Source organism: Symphalangus syndactylus, chromosome 10 (assembly GCF_028878055.3).
Source record: "Symphalangus syndactylus isolate Jambi chromosome 10, NHGRI_mSymSyn1-v2.1_pri, whole genome shotgun sequence".
NCBI lineage: Eukaryota > Metazoa > Chordata > Mammalia > Primates > Hylobatidae > Symphalangus > Symphalangus syndactylus.
Genome location: NC_072432.2, coordinates 72747292 through 72774315, shown reverse-complemented (window position 1 = coordinate 72774315; position 27024 = coordinate 72747292). Strand labels below are relative to the sequence as shown.

At 37.2% G+C, this 27024-nt stretch overlaps 1 long non-coding RNA gene across 3 annotated transcripts in view; it reads right to left on the bottom strand.

Moving 5' to 3' along the window:
• Nucleotides 1-26221, bottom strand: part of LOC134731639 (uncharacterized) — a 384253-nt gene extending 358032 nt beyond the window's left edge. For all 3 annotated transcript variants that reach the window (XR_010114084.1, XR_010114085.1, XR_010114086.1), the window contains exon 1: nt 25811-26221. This is a non-coding gene — a long non-coding RNA (uncharacterized lncRNA). The remainder of the gene's footprint in view (nt 1-25810) is intronic.
• Between the last annotated feature and the right edge of the window lie 803 nt (nt 26222-27024).

Sequence of the window (27024 nt, the reverse complement as noted above, 5' to 3'; positions counted from 1 at the left end):
CGTTTCCAGAGAAAGATAACTTAATTGGCAGCCTATTATCTGAGTAGGTATATGGGTGCTCTGGAGTTTGGAATGTGCTTATTGAAGCCAAGGTAATTGAGGCATCAGGTGATTTGAGTAATGGTGATTAGAATCATCTGTGTGCAATGTGCAGTGAGTAAGAACATGTGTAGGAAAGAATCCTTTTTATGAGACATTTAATTGTTGAGACCCCCGAATAACCTTGCTATTCTTTTACCCTCCTCACTTCTAAATCTACTATTAATTCAAGCTGGAAATAAGTTACACAAATATTCCTGGGATTTATTTTTGTAACAATTATGAGATCTTCAGGTAAAAACCCAAACTTATTTTTAAGGTAAAATACTTGTTACTTGATACACATTCTCGTAAGAGTATATTCATTCAACAGTCTGCACCACAGCTAAAGGAATCACAAATGGCTTTGATATGTTTCATAATATATCATGACGACAGTATCTGAAGAAACTTGAACAGATTTCTAGATTTTGTTAATGTTGGAGAAAAATATGTCAGTGTGAAAGTCTGCATAAGTGTGTGGAAAATTAATGATAAACTGAATGAACAAATAATAATTTCCTCCTTATTAATACCAACAATACTGACTATAAATATTAAAGAACACATCAATTTATTCTAAATTAGATTGTATAAATTCTAAGTTTTCTTCTAAATCCCATTAGGTCTGAGAGGCCTATTGTTGGGGGATAAAAAAACATAAAATACAAGGATAACATTAAACCCTAGGCTTCCCTAAACTACTAGTAAAAAATATTTTAAATAGAACAATACAGAGATCAAATGTCTATTTGACATGTTTTATCCTATGACAGTTGCTTACAGATATTTGTCGAATTAATAAATGTATATTTGGGAAGCAGAGTTCTGTAATCTGATTATAGGGTTATAGTAATTTTGTTTAAAATTATTTTCCAATAACAACTTAACTTTTACAGCCAAATAGCAGTGAATTTTAAACACGTGACAAGTCACAAAAAAACTTTAAAATATGTTACTTCAAATATTGGATGGTAAATGTTAGTGAATGAGAGTCAGTATGATCATGACTATGTTATCTTTGAGTGATTGTGTAGTAAGCCATTCCCAAAAATGTTGGGAAGCTTAGTGAAAATTAGCATTAGATATGAATGTGATATTAATGAAGGCTTTGAAATAGCCATTACCACTATGTGGAAGCATCAGAACCAACCCTATGGAAGATCAATTGATCCTGGAAACACTGTTTCTTTCCAGGTTATTGGTGGCAAAGTTGCATGAGCCTTCTAAGGCAAGTTTTACTAATCATTTATATATTTTCTTTGTTCTTGTGTTTTTATTTGTGCTTTTCTTATGTATTATGATAATTTCCCACCTATATTCTTAGACCACAGACTTTTTTGCTCATGTATGCATAAATGTATACACTCACATGCTTCACATGGATGTGAACAAGCACACAGAGCTCCAATTTTTGCTTTTGTTTTTTGTAATTTCAAGGCTATTGCAGTTGAACAGTTACTATAATAGGTGGAATAAACCTGGGTCATAGCCCTTCCTATGGCCTTTCTGTATCATTTTTCTCCTTTAAAAATATTGTGTGAGTAATCTTTAATCCTTTAACAAAACAGACTTGGTCAAAAGGTAGCATTATCTACTTACTAATGAGACTTAGAGATAACCTTTTTCATTTAAGTCAAGTCTCTAGTTTTCCAATGTCAGGGTTTATCATAACCACTTTATATTTAACAAAAAACTTTCATGCTGCTAGAGTCTAATTAGGTAGTGACATTATGAGTGAACTCTGAAGAACAGATGTTTGGAAAAGTAGAGCAAGAGGTCATGTCTGCTGAGCACATCACGGTACAATAAAACTCCTAATGTGTCTTAATAACTTACATCAGAATAACCTGCCTAATATGTTAGTTAATACTGCCAATTATGAAAGAAAACAAAATTGTTACCTAAAATGACTTCTTTCAACTAATATTTTCTATAGCAGGTCTGATTTATAAAGGGTTGGAAGGTACAAGCAGCCACCAATTTCTTAGAAATACCTTCCTTGTCGATCAATCATATACCTCACTGAAGAAAGGAATCATTAACAAGCTACAAAGTTTTCATTAAATTTTAATGAAGAAATGTAGTTGATAGAATTTATCAGTCTCACAGTTAGCATAGGGTCCTTTATAATTTTCTCAATGTTCACATTTATTTTTAATCATATTTCCTGAAAAACCAACTCACTTTCCTGGTTCCCCTGTTTCTGTCAATACTACTATAATCACTCTAGTCACCTAGGAAGAAAAATCTAGATATAATATCCAGATCCTTTTAAGCATCAAGTCATGTCATTTCCTTTGGGATATTTCTCAGATCCAACATCTTCCTTTGAATTTCTATTGTGATCAACATTAGCATGGTTTGAATCAGGAATTTATTATTATTATTATTATTATTATTATTACTTTAAATTCTGGGTTACATGTGGAGAGCGAGCAGTTTTGTTATATAGGTATACACGTGCCATGGTGGTTTGCTGCATCCATCATACACGTGCCATGGTGGTTTGCTGCACCCATCAACCCATCACCTACATTAGATATTTCTCCTGATGTTATCCCTCCCCTAGCCCCCTGCTCGCCACAGGCCCTGGTGTGTGATGTTCCCCTTTCTGTGTCCATGTGTTCTCACTGTTCAACTCCCACTTACGAGTGAGAACATCCAGTGTTTGGTTTTCTGATCTTGTGATAGTTTGCTGAGAATTATGTGAACCAGGAATTTCTGAAAGCCAGAGACTAGACACATAGGGGTGAACAAGATAAAAGATGTTAAAAAAAAATCTGTTGATCATGCCACTGCACTCCAGACTGGTGACAAAGGGAGACTCCATCTCAAAAAAAAACAAAAAACTGTTGTATTTTGACTACTCAAAATGCATTTGTCTCCCACAATAGATAAAGCCTTGAGGAATTCTGAGAGTGTTATGAGAATTTACTGGATTTGATCTTGTTAAGGAAGTCAGAAGAGGCTTCCCTAAGCAATTGAGTCTGAAACTGAATTGTAACATATAAGTAGGAATAGACCAAGCAATGAAGGAAAGGAAGGGTAACCCAGGCTGCGGGAATACTATGTAAAAAGATGCTATGACGGTGAAAAAGGAAATGAGAAGAAGGCCTGTGTTGCTGCAGCAGAGAGCGGCAGGCAGCACCATCACATGCACGAACCTGGAGGGACAGGACCATGCAGTCTTGAGAGCCATGTCAAAAAATTTCATGTTTATCCAAGATCACTGGAGCTTTCATGAGATCTCAGATGCAACACGCTGAAAAACAAGAATCTTTCTTCACCCTGGACTCTGATTTCTCCCATTTTAGTTCCTGACGTTTAGTGAGTGGTTTCCTTTACCCCGGCTCTAAAAGAAACCTTCAGTCGGTCACCACGGTCAGTCTATTCTACCTCCTACATATACCTCACATTTATATCACTTGTGTCACTGCTGTTTAATTCAGATTTCATCATTTTTTTCTTGATTTACATAATTAGAATTCTCCCTGTTCTCCAGCTTAGCCTCCCTTTAGTTCATCCACTTCACTGCTCCCTAAGTGACCTTTCAAAATTATTGATATAATCCCATTAATTCTCTGTCCTTTCACAGTAAACCTAAAAATTCAGTTCAGGTTAGTTTACCACACAAACCACTACCGAAATCTTTATTCTCAGTCTCGCAACTTCTTTAAATGCTTTCTTTATTTCAGTACTGAGCTTCCTACAACATGAATGAGACATTATTTCATGCTGTGCTTATTATTTCATGTGTGTTAGTTTGATTTGGGTCCTTTATCCAACCTTGTCAAATTATTAGTTTGGTGCAAAAGTAATTGCCATTACTTTTAATGGCCAAAACCGCAATTACTTTTGTATAAACCCAATAACATCTTGACTTCAAGACTCAACCAAAGCAGCATCTCCTCAAGGAAGATTCTAACTCACTTATCCCTCCTCTGGCTCTGTCAACTTTTTAAAGAATATTTTATAAATGTTCAGTAATGGTTTAAGATTTGTCATCTTCAAACCAACCAACCAATCAAGCGACAACAAAACAGGTCTACCCTGGAGTCATACTCTAATTTTTTCTATTTTCCTCCCTTTCTGATCCTTTATCCCACTTTCTTTTTCTTCCTCTTCCTTCTCCTTCTTCTTTGTCAAATAGAGGATTGAGTTATTATCATTGATCCATACAAAGTCCCTCTCTATTTTCTTTAATTCCCATCCCCCATTTCTATTCCCCATCTTCCCATGTGCAACCTTCCTAATATGTTTGATATGCATTTTTTTGTTTGTATGTACTTTTAGAAAATGTTTGTTTTCTGTGCAAATAATAATAATAATAATAATAAATAAAAAAAAAAGATTTGTCATCTTAACCAGATCATCTATAACTATGTCACTTGGATCATGGAGGAACTTAACAACTCTTTGTCAAACTATACATTTTACATGACAATGTATTTGATTGCTATAGTAATTCTGTTCAGTAAACAATCTTAAAGCTATTAAAGTTGAAAGTGTGACTCAGAGAGGGTAAATATCTTACTCAAGAAATAGTTCTTCAATTAATAAGGAACTCCGTGCTCTCTGTGTAATAGAAAACCAATATTTATGTTAAAGATGGCTCTTCAGGTTTTGAGTTTCACTGTTTACTATCTACTGTTGATAGAGTTTCACTGTTTACTATCTACTATTGGACGATTATTAGCATTAACTATAACTTACTCAAGAGGCCCCATTTGAGGGTTTCATTGTAAAAAGCCTATATATATAATAGCATATTATATTACAATCATAATATTCCAATACTAAAAATAATGACAATAGCAATCCAAGATTCCCACAGTTGCAGGGAAAAGGCCAACATCATCTCTGTATAATATGGACACCATCCTCCTAACATAATCGAATGATATGATGAAGTTAAAACTCTGAGCAGTGATTAATGATGAAAATTAGAAATGGAACTTCACTAATCTCTTTTAACATAGAGTCACAGGGAAGAAGGAGTTTGCAATTTTATGTTACTAGTTCAGAAAAGGCCTCACTGGAAGAGTAATATTGAGCAAACTCCTGAAAAAGAGAAGCCCATTTAGTTTCCTGAAAAAAAAAGAAAATTTATAGCAGTAGAATTTGTCACACCAAGAGAAATTGAGATACCCCATGGGGTCAAAGAAGTAGAGAGTTTAAAGAAGGAGGAAGGATGAACCACCAAATGCCAGAGTAGACATATAACATCAAGGCAAGAAGCACCTACTAGTTTTCATAGCTTTGTTTTGTTTTGTTTTGTTTTGTTTTTGAAACAGGGTCTTGCTCTGTTGTCCAGGCCAAGTGCAGTAGCACAATCATGGCTCACTGCAGCTTTGACCTCCTAGACTCAAGTAATCCTTCTGCCTCAGCCTCCCGAGTATCTGGGACTACAGGGCATGCCACCATACCCTTCTAATTTTTTATTTTTTTGTAGAGACAGGGTCTTGTTATGTTGCCCAGGCTGATCTCAAACTCCCAGATGCAAACAATCCTCTCACCTCAGTTTCCCAAGATGCTGGGATTACAAGTGTTAGCTACCATGCCTGTCCATTATTTTCTTGAAAGGATTTTCAGGGGGAGTGTAGGAGCAAACAGAAACAAAACAACCAAAAACCCAGAGTGCAGCAAATTGAGGAAATGATTAAGAGGTGAAAACAAAATCCAGCATATGTGAACAATTGTTTTGAATAAAATGACACTTGCATCCCTCCACATTAAATTCATCAAGAAGTTGTGTCACCTCTACCTTGAAGATGTATCGATATCTCACTGCTATTTATCCCTTCCAATGCCATTCAAATCTAAGCCACTACCGTCCCTTTTCTGGATAGTTAATAAAGTCTCCTAATTAGCCATTCCACTTACTCTGTTCCCTTCTACAGCATATTTCCCACAGCAGCAAGTACTTTCTAGTTAAAATTACTTCTCTAATCAAAACTCAGAGTATAACTTTCCTTTCACTCAAAATCTTTGCAATAATCACAAAACCCTATGTAATATACCTCCTACTACCATCTTATTGAGTTCAAATTCTACAACTGCCACCTTCCTCATTCAGTTCCCAACCACTCTGCCCCCCTTATATTCCTCAAATATGCCAAATATAGTATTACCTCAGGATCTTTGTGCATGTTGTTCCTGCTGCTTGAATTGCTATTTCCATCTGATATCTCTGTAATTTTTTAAATTTTTTTCTTCATTTCCTTCAGGTCTTTGCTCAAATAGCACTCTTACACTGAGGTCTTCCTTGAGCAATATAAAATTCCAAACTCCTCTTTCATCCCTTAATCTCTCTCTACACCCATTCCCTGTTTTTCTCTTTTTCCATAGCACTTATCATCAAGTAATATTCTACCTGTTTTATTCGTTTTTAATTTATCACTTATCTCTACACACTATAACAGTAGCTGCTATATCAGAGCAGGGACTTTTATCTACTTCATTTACTGTTTTATCTACAGCACCTAGAACATGCAAGTCATATAATAGGTGCTGAGTGAGTATTTGTTGCATAAATAAAATGAGTGAATATTTTTTTAAAAAGTGAAAAAATTGGATTAAGGAAGCAGAAGTTCATGGAAGAAATTTATAAGTATGAACAATAGCAGAACATATGTATATACTGATGAAAAAGAGGCAGAGAAGGCAGAATTGTAAAGAGACAGGAAAACAGGGAAATTATTGATAGAACAAAACCCCTGCAGCAGTAAGAAAGCATGGGTTTCAGCAGAAATATACATTTGAAAATGCATATTACCACCTCAAACCCATTGACATGGCTCCTATCAGCACACACACAAATAACAATTGTTGATGGGGATGAGGAAAAATTAGAACACTTGTTCACTGTTGGTGGAAATGTAAGATGGTAGAGCCACTGTGAAAAACATTATGGAGATTCCTCAAAAACTTAAAAATAGAACTTCCATATGATCCAGCAATTCCACTTCTGGGCATATACCCAAAAGAATTAAAAGCAAGATTTTAAAGAGATATTTGTACACCCATGTTTATAACAGCACTATTCACACTAGCTAAAATGAGGAAGCAACAAATGTTCATAAGTGGATGGATGAATTAATAAGCAAAATGTGGTACATATATACAATGGAATACTATTCAGCCTTAAATTAGAAGGAAATTCTAACATATGCCCCAACATTAGCTGAACCTTGAAGATACTACGCTACGTGAAATATGTCAGTCACAAAAACAAAAATACTCTGTTGTTTCCCTTGCATGAGGTACTTAGAGTGGTCAAAGTCACAAGGACAAAAAGGAAAATAGAGGTTGCCAGGGATTGGGGATAGGAGAGAGGCAAAAAGTATTGTTTAATGGGTATAGAGTTCTAGTTTCACAAATGAAGAGCTCTGGAGATGGATGACCATAATGGTTGCACAATATTATAAATGTACTTAATATTACCCAACTGTATACTTAAAATTAATTAAGATGGTAAAATTTATGTTATGTGAATTTTACCACAATTTTAAAAATTGGGAAAAAAAGTACAGAGTGGTACCCAATCTATGTTTACTGGATTTTCGTGTACACTGCTTTTAATAGTTCTCAGATTTGGACTTAGATGCAAAAATTAAAGTTAAAACAATTTGTAGTATGTCAAAAATAAGATGGTATTTTCATGAAAATAAACTTTGTCACACAAATTGACATTATTATAGTCTTAAGAATTATGCTAATCATTAGTTGCTATCTCTGTAACTTAATTAAATGTGCAGTATGATTTCTATGAAAATACCATTTTTCTTCGTGATTTAACGAGACCTACCATCAAGCCATTCAAACCATTAAGAAAGCCCAACTGTTAGAAACGATCAACACATTTTTAAAGATATTTGGAGGTTAATGGGAGATTAAAGGGAACCCATTTATTCCCACCTATTCCATCTGGATCCAAGCATTGCACAAATTAACATAAAAACTAAATAAAAATGATTTCCCTTTTTTATTATCCGGGAAAGAAAATCAAAGAGCTGGAACATCACATCAAACAAAGTGTTCTCAAACCAATTTTACATGCCTGGTGTGCTTGATTGGTTTTGACAGCGTGTTAAGAAGGGACGATGCGTGGAGGGGTTCAAACACTTGGCATCAGATTTGGCTCTTCTGTATACCTTGTCTATTTCCATTTACCAATCATATTTCAAGGACTTTAAATTCCCCCTTTGAAAGTCTATTCATCCTTTTCAATATCACTTCCACTGCTCTAAATCAAGCTCTCATCACCTCTCTCAGAGAGCGGCCTCCTTGTCAAACTCCTCGCTTTTCCATACTTAGAACTAGGTGATTGCATACATATGGCTGTGATTGCACTACAGATCTCACAGAGAGACCTTCAGAATCTTCAATGAAAGTTCTGTTGACAGCAGAGCTCCAGGTTGGTCAAAGTTCACAAATGTCATGCAGAATCACAAATTTAAGTTGGCTGGAGATGGAACGCCCCATAGAGAAACTCTTAAATTAAAATAAATTTTACAAGTCATGAACAACAGTCATTTGATCACATATTTTCTATGGAAAAAAGTGACACTATTTCAGAAGGTAAGTATCACTGTTTCTTGATATATAGACAAATACATACATATATACATACATATATAAGACATCTTATCCCCAGATCTATTTTTCTTCAGTATTCCGAAGAAGTATCACCACATACCTGACTGATTAATAAGGAATCTGAGTGTCATTATCTCATTTAGATGCTATTGGCTGCAACTAATAGACATCCTGACTAAAACTGGTTTAGACTATAGCGATTCTTCTCACATAACACCTCTCTTTAGCACTAGCTCCTCTTCTCTGTGCTTTTCTCGGAATTGTCTTTCTTTACTTATTGGCTTTATCTCCCGACTAAGAGGAAGGTGGTGGCAGCAAATTCAGGCATCATATTCAGACGTTACAATATCCAAAGGAGAAAAAAGAACTACATTTTCTCAAATCTCCTACTTAGGAACAAGAAAACTTTCCAGAACACCCCTAAAATGGGTTGCATTGTATCTCCAAAGAAGATATATTTGAGTCCTAACCTCTGATAACTGAATGTGACCTTCTTTGAACATTGGGTCTTTGAAGACATAATTTCTTAGGACAAGGTTATTTTCCATTAGAGTGAACCCTCAATCTAATGATGGGCATCGTTATAAGAAAACCATGTGAATACACATACAGACAGAGGAGACACACAGGGGAGATCAATGAAGACAGAGGCAGAGATTGGGGATTGTAGTTGCAAGCCAAGGAATAAGGATTGCCTCCAACTACCAGAAGCTCGGAGGGAGGCAAGGAACAGATGCTTCCTCAGAGTCTCCAGAAGGAACCAAACCTACAGACACCTTGACTGCAGACTTCTGCCCTCCAGAACTAGGAGAGAATAAATTTCTACTGTTTTAAGCAACCCAGTTTGTCATGATTTATTACAGCAGCAACTAATACAACTTCCAGGCCTTCCCTGCACATCTTGTTGGCCAAGATCGGGTTACATGACTCTTCCTAAACAGATCACTGCCAACGAGAATGGATTATGACCATCGGCTTGGACTAGTCATTAGTGGTGGGATGGATGGTGGGCACTCAGCCACAAGGACCACTGCAGTCACCTTTCACTCCTCCCTCTTCCTCACCAACTCCTACATTCGGTCACGAAATTCCATAGATTGTGCCTTGTATCACTTTTGACTGTGTGCCTTTCTTTTTATTTTAATCTTTAAGCACTCACATAGTTGAAAAATCATAATGATATTTTCAAAAAGCACTTAGAAGTCTCCTTCCCACTTGCTATAGTGTGAGTGTTTGTGTCTCCCTACAATTCATGTTGAAATGCCCAATGTGTGAAGCTGTTAGGAGGTGATATTAAGAGGTGAGGCTTTTGAAAGGTGATTATTTCATAGTGCTCTCCCTTTATGGCTAGGATTAATGTCCTTGTGAAAGAAACACCAGGCCGGACACGGTGGCTCATGCCTGTAATCCTAGCACTTTGGGAGGCCGAGGTGAGTCAATCACCTGAGGTCAGGAGTTCAAGATCAGCCTGACCAACATGGAGAAACTCCATCTCTACTAAAAAAATACAAAACCGGCTGAGCCTTGTGGTACATGCCCGTAATCCCAGCTACTTGGGAGGCTGAGGCAGGAGAATGGCTTGAACCCAGGGGGCAGAGGTTGCAGTGAGCCAAGATCACACCACTGCACTCCAGCCTGGGCAATAAGAGCGAAATCTCCCCTCAAAAAAAAAAAAAAAAAAGTGAAAAAGACACTTAAGAGCTAGTTAGTCCCTCTGCCATGTGAGGACACAGCAAGAACTTGGTAGTTGGCAACCAAGAAGAGGGCCCTTGGCAGAACTTGGCCGTGTTGGCACTCTAATGTAGACTTTCAGCCTCCAGAACTGTGAGAAAAGAATTTCTATTGTTTCTGTTTTCAAATGTCAAATGCATGCCTAAAATCCATGACAAACAAAATATAAACATTATAATTAAAGAAAAGCTCCTTACTGTCTATAACTAAAGACAGTATACTGATTTTTCCTTTTGCCTCAGGCTACGATAGCTCTCTGCACTGGTGACCGGCATTGTGCTAAGCCCTCTTCACACTTCAACTAAATTAATTTTTAAAGCAGTTCTGTTACAAAAAGATAATCATTATCCTCCTTTTATAAATGAAATGTCCTTAGGCTTAAAGAGGTTAAGCAACTGTGCTTAGTCCCATGGCTAAGGGTGGTGCGGAGATTCACACTCTAGTCAGCCTGCCTCCACGGTCACTGCTCTTAATCACTGCTAAATTGTCTCCTGGTAGGTGAATACATGTGATTGGAAATTTTGCCATATACTTTCTATTTTAAATGTATGTTTAGACACACTATAAATTACTTGATCCCAAAACATTTCTTGTGGTGAGTGGAGAAACAACATGAGAGAAAAACATTTATAAAAATAAAAACATTAAAACATTTGTTTACTCAAGTTAAAATGTTTCAAAAACTAGCAAATTTAGTCATTTGCTAACTTTCAAATTTCAACTCCCCTTTCCTTCATTCCTACAGCAGCATATTTTTTAAAATCTTCCTTCAAGTAATACTCACTTAGTCAATAAAGACATGTCTGTAACAGAAAAATATATCCATTCCAGTTAACATACGAGTCAAATCATATCCATATGGTAATTTGCCCTTGAGGGCTAAAAAAGTGTCAAATAGGCTTTTTCCCTATACTGGATGGGTGATCATCCTTCTGTTAAAATCAGTCACATGGTTTAATGAAAAGAGATAATACAAATGAGATTTTGCTACATTAAAGAAAAAAAATCCTGGTTTTTACAGGTTTTTTTTTTTTTTTTTTCCATTTCAGTCCTTAGGCATAGTGATTGTCAGGTGTGGTTTTTTATTTCTTCATGTTTGCTGTTTTTGAATGTTGCAAAATAAGTAGAAGAATAACAGTAATTTGACTAATGGCATACACTCTCCAAAGTGTTTGAAAAATGACTTTTTTTCATGATTGCCTCATTGTTTTCAAAGATCATTAAACAATAGAGAGAGGTCAAGTGTTCTCATTTACGTTTTGTACTTGAGGAAATAAAAACACAAACAGGCTCAGTGACTTAGACCAGATAACTTGGATATCAACATGATATTTGGATATTATGGCCAGATTTCCATATTGTGGTCTAATACTGTAATTGAAGAAGAGAAAAGTGTTTATGATTCAGAGAAAATAGCATAGGCGGCAATCTGGGGGTGAAAGGTCGTGAAGTAAACCTGGTAACTTAGAGAAATGTAAACTCTCTGAACAAAACTATTTGCATGGTGATTTTATATACAATGGGATAATAATATGTATTTTTTTCTATTATGCCTTGAGATATGTGACATTATTATGCTCATTTACATAGGAATTAACTGAAAATCAATGTCAGACAATTAGTAAATGATGGAACTAGAATTCATTTCCATGTCCTTGACTCCGAGATTCTTTTCTTGTTATTATAGCATAAAACTGAAGAAAGAATTACAGTTGACACTTGAACAAATCAGAGGTTAGGGGCACCAACCCTCCCATGCAGTCGAAAAGCCATATATAATTTTTGACTCCCCAAAAACTGTACTAATAGTCTACTGTTGACCAGAAGCCTTACTGGTAATATAAACAGGTGACTAACACATATTTTGCATATGTATTACATACTGTATTCTCACAATAAAGTAAGCTAGAGATAAGAAAACGTTATTAGGAAAATCATAATGAAGGGAAAATATATTTACTATTCATTATGTGTAAGTGGGTTTCATAAAAGTCTTCATCTTCATCATCTTCATGTTGAATAGGCTAAGGAGGAGGACAAAGAGAAGGGGCTAGTCTTGCTTGTCTGTCTTAGGGATGGCAGAGGTAGAAGATCTGCATGTAAAGTGAACTCTTATAGTTCAAACCCATGTCGTTTAAGGGTCAACTGTACTTGCAATGTTTCTTAGTAATCAATAAAATCTCTAGGTGCTGCGAATTTATTTGTCTAAATTCACTTTATAGTTATTTAGACATCAATATAAAAAAGAATAGAATTTAAAAATTTAATGGAAATACATCTATTAAAATTGAGCTTTAAATATTCAGGGAATTTTTCTATATAAGTTAGTGAAATATAAATGACTAAGCAAATGAGTTTAGTCAATTTTTTGTTACTTTTTTGACATTAGAATGCTTACTAGATGATAAAGTACCGCAGGAGACATAATTCCGATGAAAACAGACACCGAACGCTAAAAGCTCTTACTATGTTTTAGTTAAAAGCTCTCTAGGAAACAGAAGTCAAAGCATGGAGTAAGTACCAGAGCTCAATTTGCGTGTGCAATTCTAGGGCAGTGAGAGTGAGGGAGAATGGATTTAGGTATCAAAAATGGCAAGCAATTCAAGGTGATGTGTTACTACACTGGCCACTGTTTTAAGAGGAGTCATGAAGAGATACCCCTGGTCATTCAGCAGGTGCATCTGTACAGCCATGCAGAATATCTCTGGAGAGCTATAAGGAAAAAAAAGTGGGCCACGGAATAGCCCAGTGGAAGAAGAAAGAATGTAGTAATCTTCACAGGTCTAGACCATCTCCTGTATTCTGCTGTTGAAAGTTGTCCCTCTGGAACATAGCTCCCCATGGTTCTGGGTTGCATACTATCTTTGGCAACCTCTTAAGAAGCATAATCCTATGTCCCACACTATGGCTAGTAGGTCCAAAGCAGTTTAACCATGCAAGTATGCAAGGAGTAAGGCATCCATGACAGTGGCAGAAAGGAAACAAGAGGCTGAGGGTCCTGCGGACAGGTGAGGCCAAAAGAATATGAGGAAACACTTAAGATGTGTCTGATAAAGTCGGTGATTTCACTATTCAATTGTTGCATGGACTTACATAAGCCAGCAGATTAAATTCCCTTAATTCATTATTTCTGATAATTGTTAGCAACAATTTCCCTAAACTCAATTTGGAAATTTCTAAACTATATTTCATTCCAATCTTTGCCAACCCCCACATGCAATTGGTTGAAAATTCCCACTGATTCTTTTACAGTAACTTCTCATAGTCAGTAATTCCTTTCCATTAATATTTTAATCATCCTAGCTCAATCTGTCAAGAGTCTCTACTGTAAAACTCTTCCTACTGTTCACTCTGATATTATTTCTCTTTACCTTCAAACTAGTCTATATTCAAAATTGCAATGGCTTCTTAAACAAGCTCTATTTAAGGAAAAAAACAGAAGGTTGTATAAATATTTCCAAAGGTCTACAAATTCACTGCCATATTTTTAAATTATGTTCCTTTAGAAGATAATCTCTGGATTATCTAAAAGAGCCCCAGGATTGAGTACTGCTACACAACTGCTGACCTCTAATCAAAGTCTCTGTTGGCTCCAGAATTACTAGGATTCTCTCTGGCGAAGAAGCATTCCTTCTAAGACAAACACGTTGTATAAACAAAAATTTGTCAATAGCTTAAATAAAAGAAACATGATGAGAGAATGGAGTGATCACTCTGCACAGCAGAATATGGGCAGACTGAGTAAAAGAAAATTTGCCCTCTAGTAGTCAGTACCATGTTCACTTTGAGAACAGCCAGGTAATCTAGCACATAAAATTTAATATTGCTATTATGAATTATCTTAGTTTTCATGTCTCGCTGGTATTTAATTTCATATTTATTTTCATTTTATAATTATTATAAGATTTATCATAAGAATTTTTACTGAATTTAGTTTTACATTTTTATATAGTATTAACAATAATTCACATCCATGCTAGAAATCCAAGAGAATTGTGGCAGTTTCTTTAAAAGTATGCTGTACATTGTTTGAGCTTGCAGATGTGCTGAAATATATCATTGCTGCGTTAATTTTCCTAAAGCATATCTCTAATTATGCCATTGTGTGATATAAAATCTTTCGAAGTTTCTTACTGTATATAAAATTAAAATTCATGAATCTGGCCATTCCTACATGTATGTTCTCCTTCTCTGTACTTGTTTTGTTTTCCAGACTACCTCAGCAAATGGACACATACAAACAACATGTTCACTTATCATTTCGCTGTAGTCCAAATGTTTGTGTACCCCCAAAATTCATATGTTGAAATTTAACCTCCAAGGTGATGGCATTAGTAGCTGAGGCTTTTGGAGGTAATTAGGTTATGAGGGTGGATCCTTCATGAATAGGATTTGTGCCTTTGTAAAAGAGACCTCAGAGAACTAGTAGTTCCTTCTACTACATATGAACACAGCAAAAAGTACCATCTAGGAGCCAGAAAGTAAGGCCTCACCAGATATAGAATCTGCCTTGATTTTAGACTTCCCAGACTCCAGAAATAAATTTCTATTATTTATAAGCCACTCTTTTTATGATATTGTTACGGCAGCCCAAACTAAGACTTCTGTTTTTGACTTTCTTTTTGCCACAATCTCCTCATGACCAGTCTTATCCATGGATTAAAATCCATGACATCTTCCTAATCCTTCAAGTACTTGGGACCTGACTGTTCATTAGAATCCTATGAAGTTTTGGGCATATCATTCTTATGGCACTCAGCATATCTGCTTTGTATTATGGATACTTGTATAAATTCCTTAGCAAAGTCATCTTATCTTCATCTAAGAATCCTCTAATTGGCCCAGTTTGGTATGTTGTGTAGGTTATCTGTTCAATAAATACTCGTTAAGCTAATGTAAGACACAAAACACAATTAGCTGCTCACACATTTGCGAATATCTATATACTGGGAAAGTAATCACCATGAAATTATTGATGGCTAAATATGAGACAAATAAAGGAATCTCCAAAGGTGTGAACTTATGTGTAATTTGTTGAACACCTAGCAAATAATGACATTCTAAATGAAGCACTTTTAGAAGGTAATGGCAAGCATTGGAATCTAAGATTTTGTATTGGTATTGACTAAGATCACTAATGAAAACAAAAAAAGTAGCAAATAAGGGCCAAAACAGTTCTTCGTAGGATACCAATTAACTGCTAATCTGTTTGCTCTAATAGGCCACTATTAGAGGAAATGATAAAATTAGCTATGCACATAAGAAACATTTATTGCCTACATATTACTTTTGCCCTGAGACCAATGCAATTCAGCAAACTTGTACAATAAAATCAGCCCCAAAAGAGTTTAACAAACACAAGTTTTTATCTCTACTTGCTTGAAATAAGGGTTTTATTTAAAAAAACTAAAATCCTGAACAGTCAAAGGAAGTGAGAAAAACCTGTTTCTTTAAATGAGTTTTGAATACTCGTTTTTTAAGCTTCTGAATTGCTTTCTGCATCTAGAATGCTATCTAAATCCCTGCTGATTTATCCTTATACTTTCAGCAGGATTTCATGGCTCCTGGGCACCAGACAGTCTTGTTAATAATGGCAAACCCTTTCAGTCCCTCTTTGGTGCAAGTTGGGCTTTGATTGACAAGGTAATAAAAGTGTTAATGAGACAGAGTGGCACAGTCAGAGATCAATAGTTGCCAATACGAAAAACAATACTGATAGTTTGTAAAATTCCCTCAAACCAGATAAAAATATTTTGCATCAAAATAGAGACTTTTCATTTTATAATTGATGATTTTCTTTTTTGTCTGCAGCAAAGCTGTCATAGACATCGTACGAAACTAGAACCATGCCTAGGATGGATACTGTCCACAAAATCAGGATGGAATTTCCTAGTTTGCTGTTTGCTTGCCTGGTGGTCTTTAGAGAAGGTGTTGTTACAAAAGACTGCAGTCAGAACTAGAATGGACTTTTCAGCCCCTTCATTGAGCAGCTAGGTTGCCCCCAGCAAGTTTATAAACCTGTCTGAGACTCAGATTTAAATCTGTTGAAGGACTTTACCGACACCTCCCTTGCAAAGTACTAATGAAGGATAAATGATACGAAATCGGTAATGAAGTAAACAGAGTCTGGGGCAGAGAAGACATTTCAGAAACGGAAGCTATTATCTTTAAATATGTATGGCAATTTCTTCTCAGTTACGCCTGGGTTACAGCTTAAAGAAAAGTTTGTTTTTGGTTGTTTTTTTCTTTTCTTCATCTTGGGCATCCATGATATATTGAATTAGAAAAAACAGTGGTGAATTCAGGAGGTATAAATGGATATCTACAATTGCTTTTGAATGCTTTGATTTTATTTGATCTGATTCTGTTTTGATTTCTCTATTCCTTTGTATCAATTAGCATTTGTTGCATAACAAACCATATCCAAAATTACTGACTCAAATAATAAACATACATTATTTCTCACAATTTTATGGGTTAGCTGGGTGTACTTCTGGTCTGGGCCAGGCTAGCTAGAACAAGATAATGTAGGATGATCTCTTTCACGTCTAGTGGTTGGTTTGTCAGTGGAGGCCACAGAGATGAACTGGCTTCATGCATCTCATTATCTAGCAAGCTATCGCTAGTGTGTATTCATGCCATAGTCACAGGGGTCCCAAGAACAGCAAGACAGGCAAGGCCCAATAAGCATGCACTTTTCAAGTCTGTTTTTGTCACGTCTGCTATTATCTTACTGATCAAAGCAAGTCATGTTGTCAAGCCCAGAGTAAGAGCATGCATATAGGGAAGTAAATTATTGAGACCATTTCTGTGACAAACTGCCACACCCTCACACTCTGTTTATTCAGATGTCCTCAAGAAATGCATACATTTTCCTATAGAACAATGATTTTTTTCAGATACAACTTAGTCAGAGTTAAATATAACGAGCACTTTTAATATGCTTTTATATTTTGTATTCCCATTGAGTGTCTGATGAGCTTTTAATTAGACAGAGTGCTGAGAAGTACGTTTGAAACAAATAGACCATTTATACTACATATGTATGATGGTTTTGCTAGGAGCTCTTTGACCTGTAGAAAAATGTTAGTTTTATCTCTCCAGTTTAGAAAGCATGGCTTTTCCTTTGCTTTGATTCTTTTTTACTTAAAGAAATTACTCTTGGGTTAATAATACCTCTGAGTTTTAGAAGGGAATCAACGTGTCTCAGAACCTGAGTTGTTCCTATTTCTTTGCTGGGTACCTTGGTTTTATTTGTCAGTTTTATGCTATATAATATGACTCCAAACCAGAATCTCTTGCATCTAAAAAATGGTGACAAGGACAAGGAAATTATATTACTCTGCAGGGACTGCCCTAACAAAATACCCTAGGCTGGGTGACTTACACAACCGAACTTTATTATCTCACAATTCTGGAGCTAAGGAAGTCCAAGATCAAGCTGCTGGTCAATTCCATTCTTGGGAGGGCCGCTTTCTGGCTTGTAGATGGCAGATTTCTCATTGTGTCTTCACATGGTGGGGAGGAAGAAAGAGAGAGAGAGAAAGAGAGAGGGAGAGAGCTCTCTGGTGTCTCTTCCTGTACAAACACTAATTATTTCATATCAGGGCCCCATCATTATGATCTTATTTAATCTTAGTTACCTGCTTACAGACCCTATCTTCAAGTACAGTCACATTGAGTGTTAGCACTACAACATATGAATTTATGGGGAGAGACACAATCAGTCCATAGCAGGAATACTGAAAAAGTGAAAGCTAAAAGCTTAAATCTTTACACACTTCACCAATTTAATTGAGATAGATTTGATCTATATAGTGTGTGGTGATTATGCAACTTCTATGTCTCTCTGTACAGCATTGACTAATCACAATACAGATGAATGAAGAAAACAAACCTAAAATTGGTCAAGAAATAGTCTCGTAAGAATATGTAACCGAAGCTAAAATTTGGCAGGTGTGGCCTAATGCAGCACCTATGAAGTCTGTTGAAAATAATTTGAAGAATCATGAAGAATGTAAACTGTTTCTTCTTCCCTTTAATTAACAAAGATAAATAACTTCATAATGCTGTTTCCTATAAGACTTTTTGAAATATATTCTTGATCTGTCTCTGGTTTCAGCATGAATAGGTTTGGAAAAAACTTAGATAATGTGACTGGAATGTAAATGTAAATTTCCATTCCTAAAATACATTTTTCCCAGAGTAGTAATTGTTTGAAAGTCTTAAAAGTATAAATTTTCTTTTATAAGTACTTTATGACTTTTTCAGAGGAACATAGAATAGATAAACTTAAAAATATTTAAAGTATTCTATAAATGCCTTTACACATTCATGGCGAAATGCTTAGTAAAATTTCAGGTACAAAATTCTCTAGGGTATTATATTGTTGAGTGTCTTTAAGAACTATAAAATTTCCTATCCTCATTATTTCTCCTGTTTAATTTCCTGTCACCACAGATGAGTCTGGGCTTTGTTTGTTTCGCCAACTACAGAGTTGAAAACTCTGACTTGCGAGATATTGCTAAATTATAAAAGGAGGCATTTTTTTCTTCTCATTAATGTTCTTTGTGAAAAGAACACAGAAAAACTTAGTATTAATACTGTCCAGTATTATGTCAAAACTAGACTAAAAGCCATTCACTTCTGTATTGAACACGTCATAATGAAACAAATTTTAGTTTAAGTTACTTGGAAATATATATTTGACAATATATTCTTACAGTTTTTTTTTTTTTTCCAACAAATCCAGGGGATTAAGACTAGTATTTAGGAAGGTGTGTTAGTCAGCTTTGGGCTGACATAAAATATCACAGACTGAGTGGCTTAAACAACAGAATTTTATGTTCTCACATTTCTGGAGCCTGGAAATTCAAGACCTAGGTGTCAGCTGATTCAGTTCTTGGTGAGAGTTTGCTTGCTGGATTGAAGACAACAGACTTCTCTATGTCACCTCGCTTGATGGGAAAGTAGAGAGAGAGAGAGAGAGTGAGTCTGGTGTCTTTTAATACAAGGTCACTAATCCTAACATGAAGAGCTTCGATGTTATGATCTCATTTAAACTTTATCACCTCCTCATGGGCCCCATCTCCAAATACAGTCACAACGGGGGTTAAGGCTGAATCATACCAATTCGAGGGGTAAGGGTAGATACAATGCAATCCATAGCATGAGGCAACTGCTGCACCCACAAGTCAGGCTGCAAGGCTAATCTTTCCTGTTGAAATTTCCTCTTAGGCCCCACAAACTAACAGGTCTTGTATCATTAATTAGGTCATAGTTTTCCAAACTGTCAGTTATCATGTGCCTGTTGATTTTGATGCCGTCTAGTGTAGATCCTGCTTCAAGGATCAACCCTGAGAAAAGAAATGAGAGAATTCTCTGCTAGTGTGGAAACACCAAGGGACCCGCAGTTCAACCATCTCATCCGGTGGAAAGAGAGGAGGCTCATGTCCCTCTCCCCCCTTCCCATTTCTCCCTACTACCCTCATCTCCAAAGCATTTTCCAGAATATGAAGAGAAAATATAGAAATCAAATTTTATATTTGCTTTTTACTTATTGGTTATTTTACTTAATAAAATGTTGCCAGATGTTGTGCTACAAATTAGGGGTAGAAATAGCACTCATTTATTCCTTCAGTGGATATTTATCAAGTGCCTACTATGTGCCAGGCACTATTCTAGAATCTGTGAATAAAATAGAAAAAGATTCCTTTCCTCCTTGAGTTTATATTCTAAGGGAGAAAAACAAACAATAAACAATCAGTTTTAAAAGTTAAATGATATGGCAGGTTAGAAGTTGATAAGTGCCAATAATTACCAGAGCAAAGAAGGAAAGTAGAAAGTGAAGAGAAGTGAGTAAGTTGCAGGAATAAATAAGGTGGTCTAGGTGGGCCTCGCTGAGAATGTAAGATTTGAGTAGGGAACCAAAGATGAGAGAGTCAGCTAAGTAGATACCTGGGGTTAGGATATTCCAAGCAGGGGGAAGAACCAGAGCAAACATTAGGCTGTCAAGTGTCTGATGAGCTCCAGAAACAGCAAAGAGGTTAATGTGGTTGGGCAGAGTGAGCAAGGAATTCAAAAAGTTGAAGAATTAAATTGCATAAGGCCTTGTAAGACAAAGGCTTGCCATTAACTCTTCGTGGCTTCAGGAGGCATCTCAGGGTTCCAAAAACATGCTCTGATATATTTTTAAAGTATTATTTTTTACAGTTAAGTTCTATAAGACAAATATAATTGTATTTTGCTTTTTAATTCAATTTGATCCTCTGTCTTTAAGTAAATGGTTTACTCTATTCATCTTGATTAGAAATTTGGACTCATTTCCACCATCTTTGTATTACTTATTTGTCCTCCCCCTCTTTCCTAGTGTGCTTATTTTTTCTCTTTTTTTTCTTCTTTTGAATTGATGTGGTCTCACCAATCCCCATTTGATGTTTTTCCTCTACTCATTTTTAAGTACCTCATCTAACTTTTTCATTTTATTGTTTTTCCAGAAATTTTAGCATGCTTATTTAACCTCATCAGTTCTAAGCTGAATATCTTTATTTTCCCTCTGAAAAATACAATGACCTTATAATGGTTAATTCCAACAATCACACTCCTGCCTCACTTATATAATATTATTGGGTAAGATTTTTATAAACCAAAAAGTGTCTGAGACACATCTCAATAGAATAGAGATTTTGCTAAAGTTAAGGATGTGTCTAAGAAACAGAATCACAAGTCATAATAGAATCCATGGCCTATGCTTCTTTCCAAAGACAGTTTTGAAGACATCAATATTTGAAGGAGACCAGGCAAGCAGGAGTGAGAGGAGGAAAGAAAAATAAAAGAGGAGGTTAGGCAACGAGGCAAGTGGTTACACTCTTGTGGGGCTTTGATTAGTGCTGAGTCCACATTTTACATGCAAAAAGGGAGGGTCAGTTACGCATTCCTCTAGCGCTCAGTAAATCTACATTTTACATAAGATAAAGTGAACTGTGAAATAACAGCTATCTGTTTGGAAACAAAAGGAAGTCAGTTTTTGGTTTGTTTTCTTGTGTTTTGGTTTGGTTTGGGTTGGGTTGAGTTGGGTTTTTTGGGGTGTGTGTGCGTGTGTGTGTGTGTGTGTGTGTGTGTACGTGTGTGTGTCTCAGTTTCCAAGCTTAACTTTTCCCTTTGGCATAGTGAGTTTGGGGTCTTGAGATTTTATTTCCTTTCACTTTTTTTTTCTTTTTTGAGACAGAATCTCACTCTGTCACCCAGGTTGGAGTGTAGTGGTGCAACCTGGGCTCACTGCAACCTCCGTCTCATGGGTTCAAGTGATTCTCCTACCTCATCCTCTCGACTAGCTGGGATTACAGGCATGTGCCGCCAAGCCGGCTAATTTTTTATTTTCAGTAGAGACGGGGTTTCTCCATGTTGGTCAGGCTGGTCTCGAACTCCTGACCTCAGGCAATCCACCCACCTCGGCCTCCCAAAGTGCTGGGATTACAGGCGTCCTTTCGCATTATATTTCTATCTTGTTTTTTTTTTTTTCTTTCCCAATTAGACAAGATAGTTACTGTTTTACAGTCAATGATGGTTTAGATTTTTCCCACAGGCTTGCCATTGTTTTGCTTACCATAAGTTCTTCATATGGTACTTCTGACCTTTCCACTATGATCCTTTTCTCTCTTAAATGAGAAGTTTTAGACATTCCTTTAGTTAAATTCTATTGTCAGTAAAATCTCAGTTCTTGTTTACCCCAAAAAGCATTTCTTTCTTTTTCTGAAAAATAAAATTTTGCTCAGTATAGAATTATAGGTTCATAGATATTTTCTTTCATATTTTGGCTATATCATTCTACTATCACCTGACTTCCACTGCAGTTATTAAAAGTCACCTGTCATTTAAGTTGTCATTATTTTGTTTATCATCAAATTGTTTTCTCGCTGGAGGTTTTTATGTAATTATGATTGTAATTAATTATATTAAACTTTTCTGAATGAAATCTTTGCATTGCTGGAATAACTCTGCATGCAATGATTCTAATAATATACCTTTGGATGCTATTTACTAATAATATATCTAGGATATTTACTTCATATCAGGATTTGCATTTCCTTTACCCTTTGCACAGAAGGATCTGCAATCCTCATGTCTGGCTTCTTCTTGTCAATCAGGTGTCAGCATGAGTGTACCTTTTTCCACCGGGCCTTTCCTTTTCAAGCAATCTAAAAATATCCTCCCTTCAGTCTTCATAACATCATCCTTTTTACATTTGTTTCTCACAACTACAATCATCCTACCAATATGCTTGCTAATGTGTCTGCTTCTGTACCTTTCCGTACTCCTTTACAAACCTATGTGAATGCAGAATGCTCCCACAGGGCCCTCTTTGTTCCTTATGGAAAAGGGCACAAAGTTTCTTTGTCCTGGAAGCTTATACAAAATCACAGGATTCGTGATTAGAGGATTACTGACTTTTATCGTTTCTTTTAACTTGGGGTTTGGGGAGGATGCACATCAGTACATGTCACCAAACCACCTGCGTCACAATTTCTTACTTTAAGTTTATTTTTAAAATGTTATTAAATATGTATATTTTTAATTTAAAACAGGAATAAAATAAAAATATTTTTATGTTCAGATAAATATTTTGTTCACATTCACATAAGAGTCTGAAGATAGTACTGCAAAGTGGAGAGTGACTGTTTCAGTCTGTTACAGCTTTTCCCCCAAAGCTTTATGCATGTGAGTAAGTTTTGCTTCCTTTTTCATGTTTTACTAAATTTATAAAATAATAAAAATTAGAAATTCACCAAGGATCCCATCAACCAAATACATACCTACATAGAAAATTAATTGCCCCCCAAATCTCCGCTTTCTTTCTTAACTCTTAGAAATATAGATTTAGCTTTCTGTCAGTTATATGAAACTGAGCTTCCAGCTTTTATTAAACCTTTCCCCAATTCTATTCAGGCCTCTAAAACACAACCTCCTATCTGCCAATTGTTCTTTATATAATTTTTTGCCACGTCATGAATTGGCAAGTACCGGAATCAAAAGTACCCCTTAATCACACGTGCAACTGAGGAAATTGACATAACTTTTTGCCTTGGGAATCTTCAAACCTTCATGCCCAGATATCTCAGAAAGCACTGTTCCAGTCTTCCATTGGCTTATATATCAAAACAATGAATGTATAGCACAAGAGAGCTTAACCCTGCACATTTTCTCTGAACAGGGCCATAAAGAAAGAGAATCCATAAAAGGAGGTTTATATAACTGAATTTCCTGGGGAAACAGGAATATATTCCTTTTTATGAGAAATTCTTAGGCCTTGGAGCCTGATTGTAAGGCACTGAATTTCGTTTCAATTCTTATTACTGGACAAAAATAAAAGATGGATTACTCTCTGAACTAATGAAACTCAAATGCCTAGCTGATTGAGCTCTGATACCTTTGCTCCAGTTTTTGAAGTATTTGCAATGCAAATAACTGTTCAAGATTCCTTTGGCTACACTAACATTTATGTGTGTTGTGCCAAATAAAATAGCTATTTATGTGTTTAAGGGAGAGTATTTCTTGTTCTGTATGTGCACAGCTGGGCTCACTTCCCTTGAGAAGATGCCTCAACAGCACTAGTATAACAAGACAATAACAGCGAAATAATAGAGATTTATAGTGATTGTCCAGAAGTCAACAGAGGATGGCTCACACAGTGAGTGTAACCATAACAAGTGTCAGTTTTTTCAAGCAGAAAACAAAAGCAAAGCTGTTTGATGCAATCTAAGTTTGAGCCAGAAAGCCATGCTGAATCTACAGGCTAGATTCATGGCATGCTCTTGCTCCTGGGATAAAAAAAGAGGAAAAAGAATCATAAAATATTAAACTGTAAACCCTACAACCCAAATTGCATGTAAAACTCTTATTTTTAATGAAAATATCATGATTTTTCATTGCTGATGATGCTTCCTAAAGGGCTAAACCAGTCCACAGATTTTTTTTTTCCTCTCTGCCGCCCAGGCTGCAGTGCAGTAGTGCGATCTCCGCTCACTGAGACCTCGCCTCCAGGATTCAAGGGATTCGCCTGCCTCAGCCTCCCAAGTAGCTGGGATTACAGGCGCCCCGCACGAAGCCCAGCTATTTTTTTTTATTCTTATTTTTAGTAGAGAGGAAGATGTGTTTTGTTTGACCCATACAGTGATAAGGAAATCAGAACATCTCCACATTTTAAAGTCTAGATTTTCAGCTTCTTTGAATAGAGAGGATTTAGCAAATTCAAAATCATGCACGCATGGTAGCCATCAGATGGGGCTGAGTAACAGCTGTCCATATTTTAGCGATTTCTTTTCTAGTTGAGCACATTCTCCACTACTCCCTATTGTCTTCATCTCCTACTCCTTTACTAATTTACACACAGTGTTTACTTGTCTGGCCCCTCTTTGCACTCAAGTCTGCATTCTCAACACAAATAAGTCCTCTACTATTACTACAGAGTCAGTTTTATCATCAAGGACTTTACATCTCAGGAAAAGCTCTGAGATAGATATTATGGTGTGAAATAATTTGCAATGCAAATTACCTTAGGCTTAGAGGTTTTGAAATGACTTATCCACGTATATTAAGACATGCCTTTGAAGGGAAACTAGAATAAAGATAAATTAGATTCACTCTTCATATGAGGTAAATTTTCCAATCTTAGAATTTGGAAGAGAATGGTATCATGACATAATGAAATCATCCAGAGCCCCGTACTAACTATGGGTCAGCTTTAGGCAGATTATTTTACTTATCTGGGTCTCAGATTCCTCATCCTTAAAGTAACTGTGTCTGATGTAATGAAGGCCCCTTCCCACTCTTGATTTCTGTATGAATCCCAACTAAGGGGAAAGAAGTACCTCTTTCTTAACCCTTCCTGTCTCCAGAGAGCAAATGTAAAAGGAAAGAACATGTAAAAGAAAGAATTAGGACATGTCCACCTTCTAGTTGTTCAGTAGCCTTTCTAAAGGAAAAAATATATTTAATCAGTATCTTCCAGTAAAATAATTACTCCCGTCTTTAAATCATCTTGAACCCTCATCATCTAGCACTAGAAACCATGCTGTAAGACATATTGAAGATCTGAAAGACTGCCCTAGTGTCCAGATACCAGGGATATCTCCAATAAACTATAGATATGCCAACCACGACTTTCTAACAAGTATCATGATGATTACTATTTATTGACATTTTACTAGGGTTTCTGCCAAGCATATCACGTGCATCTTCCTATTTAATTCCAGATACCATTTCATAAACACAGGAGCCATTCATGTCTGCACATCTCTATATGTTTCCTCTTAAATGTCATTGTCAATACCACATTATGGAACCATATCACTGATGCTTAGAAACGGAAAAACATAAATCCGGGATGGGACAAAAAGCTTACCTACTGTATAGAACAACCGTGTCCAGAATTGCTGGGTTCTTAGTCTCACTGACTTCAATAATGAAGCCGCGGACCCTCGCGGTGAGTGTTACAGCTCTTAAGGTGGCGCGTCTGGAGTCGTTCGTTCCTTCTGACTTTCGGATGTGTTCGGAGTTTCTTCCTTCTGGTGGGTTCATGGTCTCGCTGGCTCAGGAGTGAAGCTGCAGACCCTCGCGGTGAGTGTTACAGCTCTTAAGGTGGCATGTCTGGAGTTGTTCCTTCCTCCTGTGGGCTGTGGCCTCGCTGGCTTCAGGAGCGAAGCTGCAGACCTTCGCGGTGAGCGTTACATCTCATAAAGGCAGCGTGGACCCAAAGAGTGAGCAGTAGCAAGATTTGTTGCAAAGAGCAAAAGAACAAAGCTTCCACAGTCTGGAGGGAGACTCCAGCGGATTGCCACTGCTGGCTCGGGCAGCCTGCTTTTATTCTCTCATCTGGCCCCACCCACGTCCTGCTGATTGGTAGAGCCGAGTGGTCTGTTCTGACAGGGCCTGATTGGTGCGTTTACCATCCCTGAGCTAGACATAAAGGTTCTCCACGTCCCCATCAGATCAGTTAGATACAGAGTATCGACACAAAGGTTCTCCAAGGCCCCACCAGAGCAGCCAGACACAGTGCTGATTGGTGTATTCACAATCCCTGAGCTAGACATAAAGGTTCTCCATGTCTCCACCAGACTCAGGAGCCCAGCTGGCTTCACCCAGTGGATCCTGCCCCGGGGCTGCAAGTGGAGCTGCCTGCCAGTCCCGCGCCGCGCGCTCGCACTCCTCAGCCCTTGGGTGGTCGATGGGACTGGGCGCCGTGGAGCAGGGGGCGGCGCTCGTCGGGGAGGCTCCGGCCGCACAGGAGCCCATGGAGGGGGTGGGAGGCTCAGGCATGGGGGGCTGCAGGTCCCGAGCCCTGCCCCACGGGAAGTCAGGTAAGGTCCGGTGAGAAATCGAGCACAGCGCCCGTGGGCTGTCACTGCTGGGGGACCCAGTACACCCTCCGCAGCCGCTGGCCCGGGTGCTAAGTCCCTCATTGCCCGGGGCCGGCACGGCCGGCTGCTCTGAGTGAGGGGCCCGCCAAGCCCACGCCCACCCAGAACTCCAGCCTGCCGGGAAGCGCCGCGCACAGCCCCGGTTTCCGCTGGCGCCTCTCCCTCCACACTCCCTGCAAGCTGAGGGAGCTCCCGCCTT